Raw genomic sequence first — 13,435 nt, 5'->3', positions numbered from 1 at the left:
TTCTTCACTGTTGCCCCGCCGGGTGTCCCTTTTCCTCTCCTCCACTCAAAAGGTCAACCCCCTCTCTCTTCCCCTTGTCCTTTCTTTTTTTTCTATCCCCTCAAGCTACCCCACCTCTCACCAATAATGCATTATAACTCACCAATAATGCACCCTAACTCACATGCAACTTACCCTATCTTCCAAAATAGTATACCCTACCCCCTCTTTCTCTCTCCTATCATATCCCATGACCCAAATACCCCCCTCTCTCTCTAAAGGGCTCCATGTGTCTTGTCTTGTAGCTAAATAACCTCCCACACACTCACACACACTCAGTTTCACTGAAAAAGGTACCCACAGACCCATCCCCACCCGGTGGTTACCTGATTTTTCTTGTGTTCACACACATTTGCACACAGATTCACCTCTGAACACACTCCCCTCTCTCCCCTCTTGTAATTACTTTATTCTCCATGTCACCTCTCACTTTTTTTCATCAACCCATCTCTCTCTCTTAGTCTCTCTCTCATGAGACTGCTGTTCTGGCACATATACACACAGCCAGACAAGTGGGGCCCACAGTCACATGGCCTATGTAGATAATGATTTCTTCATTTCTAAATTCTAGAATTCCTCCCCCCTCCTCCCCTATATAAAGAGGGGTCACCATCACACTAACGACACACACAACATCACCAAAGAACACACTATGCACTGTGTGTGCCTAGTGCACACACACACACACCCACACCATCAGCATCACCGCAATCACCATGCTTGTCTTGAGCATGATCTCTACACCCTTGGCTATGGAAGATGAAGGGCAACTAAATGAAGGATGATGGCCATAATCCTCGTGCGAGTCTTCGCCATCAACTCCCACCTATCCGCCATGTGCTCTACCACTCTCTCCCTTCTCATTCCCCTACCCTATGCTCCCCATTTCATCGCCTAATTCTCTAAATAAAGCTTGAGGTTTTGTGAGTATGTTTTCTTGCAATGTTTTGCCGACGTGAGGTGTGCGGAATCGCCACCTAGTCTTGTGTTTTGGACTGAGATTGTGTATGTGTGAAGGGTGTGCGGATTCGCCATCCTTTTGTGATGCCTAAGTACTAAGCCGCTATACCCCCTCCCTCACTCTCTCTCTCTCTCTCTCTCTCTCTCTCACTTGATCTCATTCCCTTTCCTTTTCATCATTACTCCCAAGCATCCATCTCTCTTGGATGAAAACTTTGTTATGGTGGTGTGTTGTTTGCGTCCTAGCCGCTGAAGCTAGGTGGTGCCCCCTGTTTGCTTTACCATGACAGGCTCGAGGCGCGCCATTCGGTCCCCGGTATTTTAGAGGCTGTTGGGGTTCGGGGTTCGCTTTGCTCCCGTCAAAAAAATTGCCAGCACGATGTATCAGGAGCAATTTTAGTGGCCAGAAATTTTTGGATACTTAGAATGACTTGTTAAGGTACAAGTACTGCTAAACAACATTATAGATGGTTGTTTTACATATAGAAAGGCTATGAGTTGTTAATGAAAAACTTTCATTGGTTGTACCTAGAAATGATCATTGTCTCACCTTCTATTATGGTTCAGACGTTTCAGAAAAGCTTGCAAATGATTGCAACTGAAAGTATTTAGTTTCTTTTTAGAACTATTTACATTCCTCTTTAATGTGTGCTAGGCGCATCACATTTTTCATAATTATTGGCAAGGATGATCATGGATATACAGGTTCGGATCTGTTTTTTGCTAAATGCATGCACACTATGTGTTATATATGGGCCCTAGTGTTTAGCAAAAATGATTTGGAATGGCATGCGTATTCTTCCAGTTGTTTCGTATGAAGCATTTTTCACTCTATGTGCAGTATCTCTATGAGATTACTTTTGAGTCTACCAATCACCAACAGTGGCTCGGTTTGGGTGCTTGTGGATTTTTCAAGTTAACCACGATGGTACATTGTTGATTCTCAATCATTTGGGATGACTGTCTGTAGATCATGGCGGAAACACACCTCAGTATTGTCAGTTATCCAAGGGGATAGGAAAATTACAAAATGTAATCTTGTGCTAAAGGAGAAACAAAGTGCGTACATTAGCACCACACAATCCAATTAATAAGCATTTATTTCTCTACTTGGAGTTTTCTTACCATCAGATAAAGCATGTTTGAGATTAGGTTTAGTCTCTTCATGTTTAAATCAGGTTCTCAACCTTGAACACTAGTTATGGTGGGGTTGTTTACTGATGAAATTTGAGAACAAGTCAAGGACTTATACTTGGCTGATGAGTTATGTCAGCAAGTTACTTTCACGGAAAGTGAAAAGCGGTACTCTTTTAGGTACATCTTTGTTGTGATAACTCGTTTAAGCATGCTCATGTGCATTCTAAATGGAGTCTACACACTAGATAGTTCCAAAAGGACAACAATGTGCAAAATCATGATGCTATTCTTGATTTCATTGAATCTCCTATTGTAGCGTGTTTTGATTAAACAAACAGCTAGATCCATGATGGATACCACTTTGGAAAACATTAGTGTTCTTATGAAGATCCTACCACTTTTGTTTTCGCGGACGAAAACGCTTCTCCAATGGAGGAGTAATGTCATGCCAAGAGTAGGACTATAAGAGGGCACGGCACTGGCCAAGGGCTAATGGACACACATGTGATACAGGGGCGGTATATAGGAGGGCCTAGAGCCCATATATAGGTATGGTTGGGTGGTTATTGGCATGCCTATCTCCCTATGTCCTTTCAAGAAAGACCTTTTGTGATGTATTATTTTTGGTCCCATATGTCATATATGACCTCCGTGGATGATATTTCAACCTCTCTCTCTCTCTCTCTCCCTCTCTCTCTCTCTCTCTCTCTCTCTCTCTCTCTCTCTCTCTCTCTCTACCTCCACAGACACAATGCACTCTTCAAAAAAGACCCTTCTTGGACCTTTTTTATCATCTCACGTTTTACTAGTCCATTTGTCCACTCGACTTAGCAATTTTTGAAGGTCGTTCCTCTTAGTGCACCATGCATCACACATGAGGCTTCCATATTATACTCAATGGCGGCCGACACTAATGCTCCACTACTTGGGTGCTTTCCCCTCAATAAAAAGGGAAGGGGGCCTTGCAAGAATCCCTTGTGTGAACACCATCAAGCAAGGTGCCACCAAACCACCATCCAGCACCCAACAACACCCATGGTCACCTACGTAGCACCCACACATGTCTGTGTAATGCACACGAGAGGGGGAGGTGAGGGAGCTCCATAGACTCTCTCTCACTCTCTCTCTCTCTCTCTCTCTCTCTCTCTCTCTCTCTCTCTCTCTCTCTCTCTCTCTCTCTCTCTCTCTCTCCCCCTCCCTCCCTCCCTTCTCCTTGTTAGCAATGACAATGCATCATTGTATTATACATATAGTGAGCCCCTGGATCCATGCTTCCCATGTGGGGGTTTTTTCTAGTTCCACGTGGTGGATTCTTGGGAGCTCTCCTCCATGAACTTAAAAAAGAGCCCATCTACTCATAAAAAATATTCTCTTGTGTGCCTCTTTGACCTTCCCTAGTTTCATGCTCAATCATCAAATGGAGCGCTTGTGAAATTCCACTAGACATCCTGATTATCGGCTTTAATTCCCATCATTTTCTTCATAGTCATACCTTTTTATGGCCTCAAATGGTGGGCCCAAACTTTGCAAAAAAATGTATGCTCCTATCTCCCCGCAAATTGCTCCCAACTTCATCTAGGCATATCTTGGTGCCAACGATCCCGATTGATGAGATGTCACTTCCTCCCAATTTGACATGCTAAATAAAACCTTGAAGAACCTTGGAAAGCCCAAAAACACTCCTCATGGAAGACCTAGGTGGTCAAATCATCTAAGAGCTACCCCCCTACAAAAATTTATCGGCTGATAACTTGGTCATCTGGTGTCCAATTGGTGATCTAAAGGACCGGCATGCACCATAATGCGAGCTCTTTAAATCTACTAACATACCCTATATCTAACTATCTATCTACACTTGCCCAATCGAACAAGGATCCGCAAAGCATGCAACCTTCAACTTGGAACATCCTGCATTCCATAGCTATATTTGAGGAGTTTTCTAGACTAGTTTGGAGAACACCTTGAACACCACATCTTTCTATATATTTCCAACTCTTGGGACATCTTGAGAAACCATACTATTAAGATTCATATAGAGGGCCCTTGGTCTATAAAACCACCATAAACATACACTTTTAGATACCCTTAGCTAACATGAACCCTCATACATGCTCTAGCATCATGGCTTGCACCTATAAATATACATAATCATGCATGTGTCCACTTCTAGCCTTGGACATCTTTGCCTGCACCAACGTTCTTCAATTTTTATTCTAAGTGCTTTTGAGCACCTCCATGTTTTGTTAAGTGATTCTCATTGAGTCTTAGTTAAAATGTTCCAAAGGCTTCAAGTACTTGGAAGTTATTCTGAATACTTTTGATTTTTTTCAAGTGCTTGTTCCTAAGTGCTTCCAAGGTCTTTTTAGTGCTTTTGAGTGCTTCCAAATACTTCAAGGTGCTTTGAAGAGCTCATGAAAAACTTAAAGTCATTTGAGTGATGTCTTGTGCTTCCATGTGCTATTGAACTCTTTTTAGTGCTTCCTAGTGTCCTTTGATGCTTTTGAGTGCTTCCAAGTGCTTCCAAATACTTCAAAGTGATTTAAAGAGCTCATGAAAGACTCCAAGTGCTTCAAAGTGAGTTCAACGTGTTGTTGAAGATAGTCTTTTCAGTGTTGGCATGTGCTTGCGAGTGCTTCTCAATGCTTTCAAGTGCTTCAATTGTTTAAAGCTCTCCTTTGATAACTTTCTTTATACTAAAGGTTTGACTTCCTTAAACTACCAAATAAAGAGGCCCTCCTAGACCCCATTCAAGAATTGTTACATTCCTCAATGCAATGCCTAGGAAACAATGTCCACAAACATGCAAGAAATTTGATTGTTTATTCTAGGTGGCCAAGCTTGGTGATGTTGACAAAGACACTAAGTGGGATTGAGGGTCTCTATCCTTTCATTGTGTCAATGGCTACAGTCAAACAAACATGCATAGCTAAGGCACATACTATTATCTTGCTTTTACTATGTGTTCATCAAAGTTCAATGGAGGAGATGTGCAAACAAAGACCACGTGGATGGGAGGAGTACTTGCAAATACAACCCATGGTTAGGGATAAAAGCGATGGACAAGCATTGAGCAAGAATGAGGGTGAATGTACCCCCATATACATTGGCCACCATGATGACTTGAGCGATGCCTTGATGGTTGGACAAATCTATAATGTGAATACAAAAGATTCAAGTGTAGACTTCTACATTCTCAAATTCGCTAAGGAAAATCACTTGACCATAAAACCCAAAAGGGATGAATGGCACAACCGTATTAAGAAAAATTTATTTGTCCTTGAGGGACTATTTTACAACAAGGTAAATGGGCAAGAGATGATACCTATGTCCTTTCAAACAACATGCCATTGCTCTTATCTACACCCACTTGGTGCAATGCATCGATTTCCAATGTGCTTGAGGGAAGGTAAGCATAATCTTTAAAGTGACTACAAAGGAGTCACGTGTAGACTTCTACATCCTCAAATGCACTAAGGTAGAGCACTTGACCATAAACTCCAAAAGGCATGAATGGCACAACCATATTAAGAAAAATTCATTTGTTCTTGTGGAACAATTTTACAAAAGGTAAATGGGTAAGAGATAATATCTTGGTCCTTTTAAACAACAAGGCCACTGCTCTTATCTACTCCCACCTAGTGCAATGCATCAGATTTCCAATGTGCCTGAGGGAAGGTGAGCCTAATCTACATGATATGTCAAATGATGTATCTGAAAAAATCTTTAATAGCTTGCCTCTAAAGAAGAGCTTGTAAGTTCTATCTATGTGACAATTCATAGCCAGTCAACAATTTACTAGTCTAGACAACTCCTCGAATGTAGCTATGGAGTGCAAGATATTCCAATTTCAAGGTTGCATGCTTTGCAGATCCTTTTCAAATTGGGCAAGTGAAAATAGATAATTAGAGCTAGGGTGTGCTAGTAGATTTGAAGTGCTTTCTTATGGTGCCTGCTGGTCCTTTCAGATCACCAATTGGAGGCCAGCTGGCCAAGTTATGAGCCGATGAAGTTCTGTAGGGAGCCAGGTCGATGTGCCATGAGGAGTCTTTTTGGGCTTTCTAAGGTTTTTAAGGGTTGTATGTAGCATTTCAGATTGGGAGGAAGTGACAAATCATCAATCAAGATTGTTGGCACCAAGATACACCCAAATGAAGTTCGGAGCAATTGCAAGGGAGATAGGAGCAGACGTTTTTTTGCAAAGTTGGGGCCAATCATTTTAGGACAAAAAAAGGTAAGACTATGGAGCAAATGATGGGAATTAAAGCCACTAACCAAACTGTCTAGTGGAATTTCACTAGCGCTCCATCGGATGACTCATCAAGAAATTGGGGAAGGTCAAAGAGGCACACAAGAGAATATTTTTTATGAGTAGATGGGATTTTCTTTTAAGTTCATGGAGGAGATCTCCTCAAAAGCCACCACGTGGAATTAAGGATAACACCACATGGGAAGCATGGATCCATGGGTTCAATATTTAAATAATACAACGATGCATTGTCATTGCTAACCAAGAGAAGGGGGGGGGGGGGATAGAGAGAGAGAGAGAGAGAGAGAGAGAGAGAGAGAGAGAGAGAGAGAGAGTCTATGGAAATCCCTCACATCCCCCTCTCATGTGCAGTATACGAACATGTGTAAGTGCTACGTAGTTGACCATGGTTGGTGTTGGGTGCTCGATGGTGGTTTGGTGGCACCTTGCTTGCTGGTGTTCACACAAGGGAAAGCCCCAAGTTGGGGGCATTAGCATCGGGTGCCATTTGGTACAATGTCGAAGACTCATGTGTGATGCATGGTGCACTAAGAGGCACATCCTTCAAAAATTGCTGAGTCGAGTGGACAAATGGACTAGTAAAACACAAAATGAAAAAAAAAGGCACCTCTATAAGAGGTTTTAGGGTCTTTTGGAAGGGCCAACGAGGGTCTTTTTTGAAGAGTGCGTTGTGCCTGTGGGGGGGAGAGAGAGAGAGAGAGAGAGAGAGAGAGAGAGAGAGAGAGAGAGAGAGAGAGAGAGAGAGAGAGAGAGAGAGAGAGAGAGAGAGAGAGAGAGAGAGATGCACCAATATCAAGTGTAGGGGGGGAGGGGGGTTGAATTATCATCCATGGAGGTCATATATGACCTATGGGACCAAAAACAAAACATCACAAAAGGCCTTTCCAAGCAAAGGGGCTTTGAGACACATCTCAGTTAAGGACTAAGGGTCCAACGAGGGGTTAAAAGAAAGGGAGAGATAAGATGAACAGAACCTATGAAAGAGGAGCTGAGGAGGGAGCCATTTTGGAAGTTTGAAACTACTGGATAATAGCTTTACCTCCTTAATAGACTGCCCATTTCCTTGTTTTGCATGCTTCTTGCATCATTTTCACTTCTTCTTTATTTTGTTTGAGCTGAGTGGACGTAAGGTCCTTTGCAAACCACATTTAGTGTCCTTGAGAAGCCTTGATTGCTAAAGGAGTTTGATTCGGTCCGCCTTGGTCTTGAAAGTGAGGATTGCATGGTTGGTGCGATGTTCTAGTGTAAGAGAGGTAATTGTTTCTAGATCCCATTGTACCATGGGAGTGTTGTTTGAATGCGGGCCAGGGACTCATGAAAATTGAGGTCCCCTTTCACCTTTCTAGTCACTTGGGAGCCCACCAATGTGAACATTGAGGGTGATATCTTCTTGTCGTTGTCGTTTGCGTAGTGTGGATGCCACACGTTGTCAGGAGTCTTTTGGAGCAAGGGATTGTGCATATGTACATACACATGCATGGTGCATCGAATAAAGAATTGCCCAATTTCCATAGCCAGGTGGTTACGTGGGGCCCACATGTGTACAGGTAGGACAACATGTACATAGTGCATCGATTTTCACTATCACCAGTACCAGTATGTTTTTTCTACAATAATGAGGAGTTTATAGCACGTAAAAATTCTCGAGGAAGCTATCCGCGGGCCGACGACATGAGGTAAGCAGGTGCGTCAGATGGCATCTAGTGGCGTCAGGAGGGCGAACGGGGTCAATATTTGCACGTGGATGAATACGGACACAAAGTGGTGTTTTCTTGTGAGAGTTATGCAGAAAGGTCATCATTAGGACCACTTTTTGGGGCCACTTCACATGGTTGCGAGATGCATTATTGAAAATAAATGAGTGCCAGGTGTGCGGATGATGTAAAAAAGGTGACAACTATGCACTGCGAGGTCAGTTTTTGGCCTGTTCGAGGTCCGTTTGAGGTCATCTAAAAGGCCAAGGGTGCCCAAGTAATAAAGCTAAGTGTGGGAACTAAAAAAACAAAGAGAAGACCAGAAAAAACGTGGAGAAGAGAGGAGGAACAGCCGCAACTGTGTTTTTGCTCATTTTGGAGCCTGTTTTGGCCGTAAACTGCTCATCCGAGGTCGGATTTGAGCACTTTGACATTGTAGACTGGGGTTTTGGGCTGTTCCGGACGCGGTGGCGCTGTCCATTTTGCCAAATTCCTCCCTCTTTTTCTGCTGTTTTGGCTGTGTAAGTTTCTCCTATGAGCGAAGTTTCTGCTCCAGTTTGTGATTGTATCTGGTATCTTTTACCCATATTGTGTGAGCTGTTTGCCCCATTGGTGTTGGCCCAAGCTCAATTGTATCTAAACATTAGAAATTATCCTCTTTTGAGCTACGTTTTTTGGGTGTGTGTGTGTGTGTGTGGAGTGGGCAAGTGGATAGTCTCTCTCCTCTCACTCCAGAGGTGTGTTCCCTATCTCAGCCAGGTGTGTTGTGTAAGCCGAGTGGTGCCCCATAGTGTGTGTGTGTGTGTGTATCTTCCCAAGAGTGTGTGTCGGGTCGTTATAGAGGCGCTGTGTGTGTTTTCATCCCGCTCACATTCTTTTGGCGTCCCCAAAAGAGGATCTTCTTCGAGTACCTTCTGCTTCGAGCTTCAAGCTTCGAGATTCGGGATTACAGGTTGTAGATTACAGGTTACAGGTTACAGGTTACAGGTTACAGGTTACAGGTTACAGGGACAGGTACAGGTACAGGTACAGGTGATTCACACAGGTACAGATATCTGGAATACAGTGATATACTAGCAGTGGTGTCACTTGCAGTTGTTTTGGGTATGCATCACTTGGCGCCTATTTGAGCGCATTGTCTGCTGGATTGTACGTTACTTGTGGAAAATTCCATTGTACGCATTTGTGGAGCCATACTTGGTTGTATTTGGCAGTCCCAGCCATTTCTGAGACTTGGTCTGGAAGATAGTCATTTCTGAGACTTGACTATACGCGATTTGCATTAGCTTTCGTGTGAGGGTCGATAGCGTGAGGTTTTTATTGAGCTGGGGGATTCTCAAATGTAGAGATCCTTTCGGTGATACAGGTAGCTGGAGCACCCTTTTTTGTGACCTCGCCATAGGCTATGTACTAGTGAGTCCTTCTTGATGCTCGGGTTCTATTGTTGACAGTTTATGCATACATATACAGTCTATATTTTGGGTTCCTACTGCTCTATTTTTGGGGAAACTCTGTCAAAATTTTTCCAAGTTATGATGCCTGGTTTTTTGGTCTTTTGAGCCATTTATGTTGTTATGCTGCTGAAATTTTGGCAAAATCAGAGGATAAGACAGGTGTGCTTTCTTGGGAGCTTCATGGTTGGCTTTAATGGATGATCAAAATGGCCCTCAGTTCACTCCTTTTCATTTAACTCAAAGAATCCAGATTAATGTTCATGTGTCCAGGAAGATCTTTTTCCAGCAGCGCATAGTCTTTATGTTTGGGCCAAGAAGATTGAGAGAGATCCTGGAATGTCCTTTGCCTGTTGTCATTCCGAGGATTAACTATGAAAACTCATTTGATGTGCATGTTTTTGTCCTTATCTAAAGCTGAGCTCCATTGAAGTTTCAGGGGATTGGGTAGTGAAAAGTTTTGGGTTCTTGCACGTGTGTTCGAAGGGGTTCTCAAAGCATCGTAATTTGGGTAGCCATGGCTTTCTCTTATCCGGAGTTTCATGGAAGAAGTGTGAAGATGTGATTTTTGGAAAAGATGGAGGTTGGCCTGATTAGAACCAGATTCATTGCAAATTAGATTTGCCTCCAAATTTTTTTGAAGAGTGATGCAATTTGGTTTAAGATTTGAAGAGGAGTTGCATGTGGCTGATCCACCTGTAAGGTTGAGTTGGGACAATCTACGACATGGGTTGGAAGTCGAGTTTCTGAAGATAGAAGATCCTAACAAAGTGTGGCAAGAAGTACAGGCTTTGGTGCAAAAGGAAGGTGAGCCAGTAGATGCGTACATACGTAATTTTTCATTGGCATGGGAGCGCGCGAATGTGCAAGGCCTTAGCACCACAGGTACCCCCGCCTGACATGATGAAGAAGAACAGGTTCTTGGCTGGTCTTTGGGAGAATATACGTTGGAGAGTGGAGCTAAAGAAGCCTAGGACATATGAAGATGCACTAGAGGTAGCAAGGAACGAAGAGTGGAAGTTGAGGAAAATGAGCCAGTTAGGGGTGGAGTCTTTGCCCATGAGGTCTGAATTTCATCCTATAGAGTCTTTACAAGGTTGCATGTCAGGGTTCATCATGAACCAGTGGTTCCTGTTACTACTCAGGTTATGCCAGCAGTGGTCACTACATCGGTGCAAGATGATGGGCTAAGGCAAGACATGAGGCAAATGGTAGATTTGATGAAGAATCTCAGCCTAAACATGCTAGGTCAAGTGGGAAATAATCGAGGTCGAGGGAGGTTTGCAAATCAGCCAGGAGGTGAAGAAAGGCCTAGGAATGGTGTTGGACAAAGCAATGGTAGGTTTTGGAGGCAGACGCCCGCATGTTATAATTGTGGAGAGTTGGGTCACATCAGCCCGCAATGTGATAAGCCACCAAGGATGGGGGGAGACATGTATCCATTGCCAAGACAGGTGCTAACTAGGTCAAATGATTATGGCATCGAAATTAAGGGAGACGAAGGAACCAGTGGACTGACCCAGGAGGAAAAGGGAAAGACAAAAGTGCTAAGTGTTGTCACTTTGGAGAAGGCATCAAAGCTAGAGGATACATTAGTGATGCCTATTGGGAAGAGGACCACAGAGGATAAGGAAGGAACAAGTGCCCCAGGTCCTAGTAAGAAGAAAGGAAAGAGCCATGAAGGCGAGGATGTCAAGGCCAAGAGGAAAAGGAGAGCTCGTCGAAAGTTTCATGTTTCAGATTTTCCACTAGGGGATGGGCAATTAAGCTATGACTTGAAGGAGGATCTGATGAGCAGGAAGGTAGATGTTACTTTTGGGCAGCTTATAGAGATGGTGCCTAAGCTAAAGCGACAATGGAAGAGGATGGTTAACCCAATGGAGAAAGAGCCAAAGAGAGGTTCAATAAAGGTGTTGGCAATGGATGAGCTACCAAACATTTGTCCAATAGTAGATGTGTGGCATAAAAGGAAAAATTTGGGACAAGGTTATGTGGATGGCGGAGCCCAAATATGCGTCATAACACACTCATGCGTTGAGAAGATGGGTCTCAAGTGGCTGGGGTGTCAGGTTTTCGGATCAGATTGGCAAACCATCAAAAAGTAAAATGCTTGGGTGTTGTAAAGAGCTTAGAAGTGGAGGCATATGATGCAAATGTAGTGGTTGATTTTCATGTGATGCCAGCAGGGTTGGGAGCATATCCTATTATACTGGGCAGACCATGGTTACGTGGAGTGGGAGCAGTTCAAGATTGGCGACATGGTACGATTAGCCTCTACGGAAAGACAGGTACCAAGAAGCTTTATAATATGGACACAAGGAAACGATTAGAGGAGCTTTATGAAGATGAGGAAGAGTGTAGTGATGAAGACTCTTCCACGGTGACAGATGAGGACAGTGATAGCACTACGAGCAGTGATGAGGATGCTGATGTTGCATTTCTTTTGATGGACAAAGAAATCTAGGAGTTTGGTTTAGTTGCATTTGCGAATGAGGTTGAAGATGAAAGTGAAGGGCCTTATGAAGTGATTGAAGGGATGATGAAAACCAAGGTTGAGTTGTCAAAGAAGCAGGAATTGATGACACAAATGATCAGTGGAGACCTCTCAGCTATGGAGAAGGATATATATTTGCACATGCTGGCTAGTTTTTCTGATTTGTTCATTACTTCATATGAAGAGATCAGAGGGTTCAAGGGTGAAGAGATGCATATAGAGCTGAAAGAAGGTGCTAAGCCAGTGCAGCAAAGGCTAAGAAGGATGGGTCAAGAGCAAATGGAAGCCTTGCGAGAAGAGGTGGACAAGTTATTGAAGGCAGGGTTCATAGTCCCTGTGGAGACCACAGAATGGGTGAGTCCAGTTGTAGTCAGTCCAAAGAAGGATCGGAAGTGGAGAATTTGTGTAGATTTTAAACCCTTAAACGCAGCCACTAAGAAGAACCCATATCCTCTTCCATTCATTGATCAAATGTTGGATTCAGTGGCAGGTTATGAGAGGTACAGTGTGTGTGATGGTTTTTCAAGCTATTTTCAATTGAAGATTGCTCTTAAAGACCGCACAAAGACAACTTTTATTACGCCATGGGGCTGCTATTGCTACACAGTATTGCCATTTGGGTTGTCAAATGGACCTTACTTCTATCAAGAGAGAGCAAATTGGGTGTTGGAACCATTCATTGGTAGTTGTGTGAAAGCTTTTATGGATGACTTCTGTGTTTATAGCAGTAGGGCTGAACACCATGAGAAGCTGCAGATGGTATTGGCTCGATATGATGAATGTGGAGGACAACTAAATCCAAAGAAATGTCATCTAGCACAGGCAAGGGTGAATTTATTGGGCCACATGGTGTCAGAAAATGGCATTGAGGCTGATCCAGACAAGGTTAAGTCTATTATTCTTCTTCCATCACCTACGAGTACGAAGCAATTGGCAACCTTTATACACAAAGTGAAGTACATGGCAAGGTTTATTCCATTGTCTTCTCAGATTCTTTATCCATTACAACAAGTGGCAAAGCATGATCCATTGCAATGGGATGACAAGTGGGAAGAAGTGTTTCAAGAGGTGTTAGGGGGTTTGTCAGCCATGCAGGCTCCTGATTGGGAGAAAGTTTTTTATGTAAATCCCTCAGTAGGGGATGATGCCATTGGAGCCATGCTATTGCAAAAGGGGAAGGTCAGTCATTATATGAGGCCAGTGTATTGTGCAAGCCGAGTGAAGTTGGTAGCGGAGAGAAAGTTCTCGGAAGTAGAGCTAGTGATGGCCAGTGTAATATTTGCTTGTCGACGATTTCGTCATTACTTGCTACCACGGCCTTTTGTTTTCTTGACGAGTTATGCCTTTTTGCCACAGTTAATTAATGGTACTAACATGTCAAATGTGGTGAAGA

Source organism: Adiantum capillus-veneris, chromosome 29 (genome assembly GCF_014529385.1).
Source record: "Adiantum capillus-veneris isolate H3 chromosome 29, ASM1452938v2, whole genome shotgun sequence".
In the NCBI taxonomy this organism is placed as follows: Eukaryota; Viridiplantae; Streptophyta; class Polypodiopsida; order Polypodiales; family Pteridaceae; genus Adiantum; species Adiantum capillus-veneris.
Note: the sequence above shows the minus strand (reverse complement) of the source record.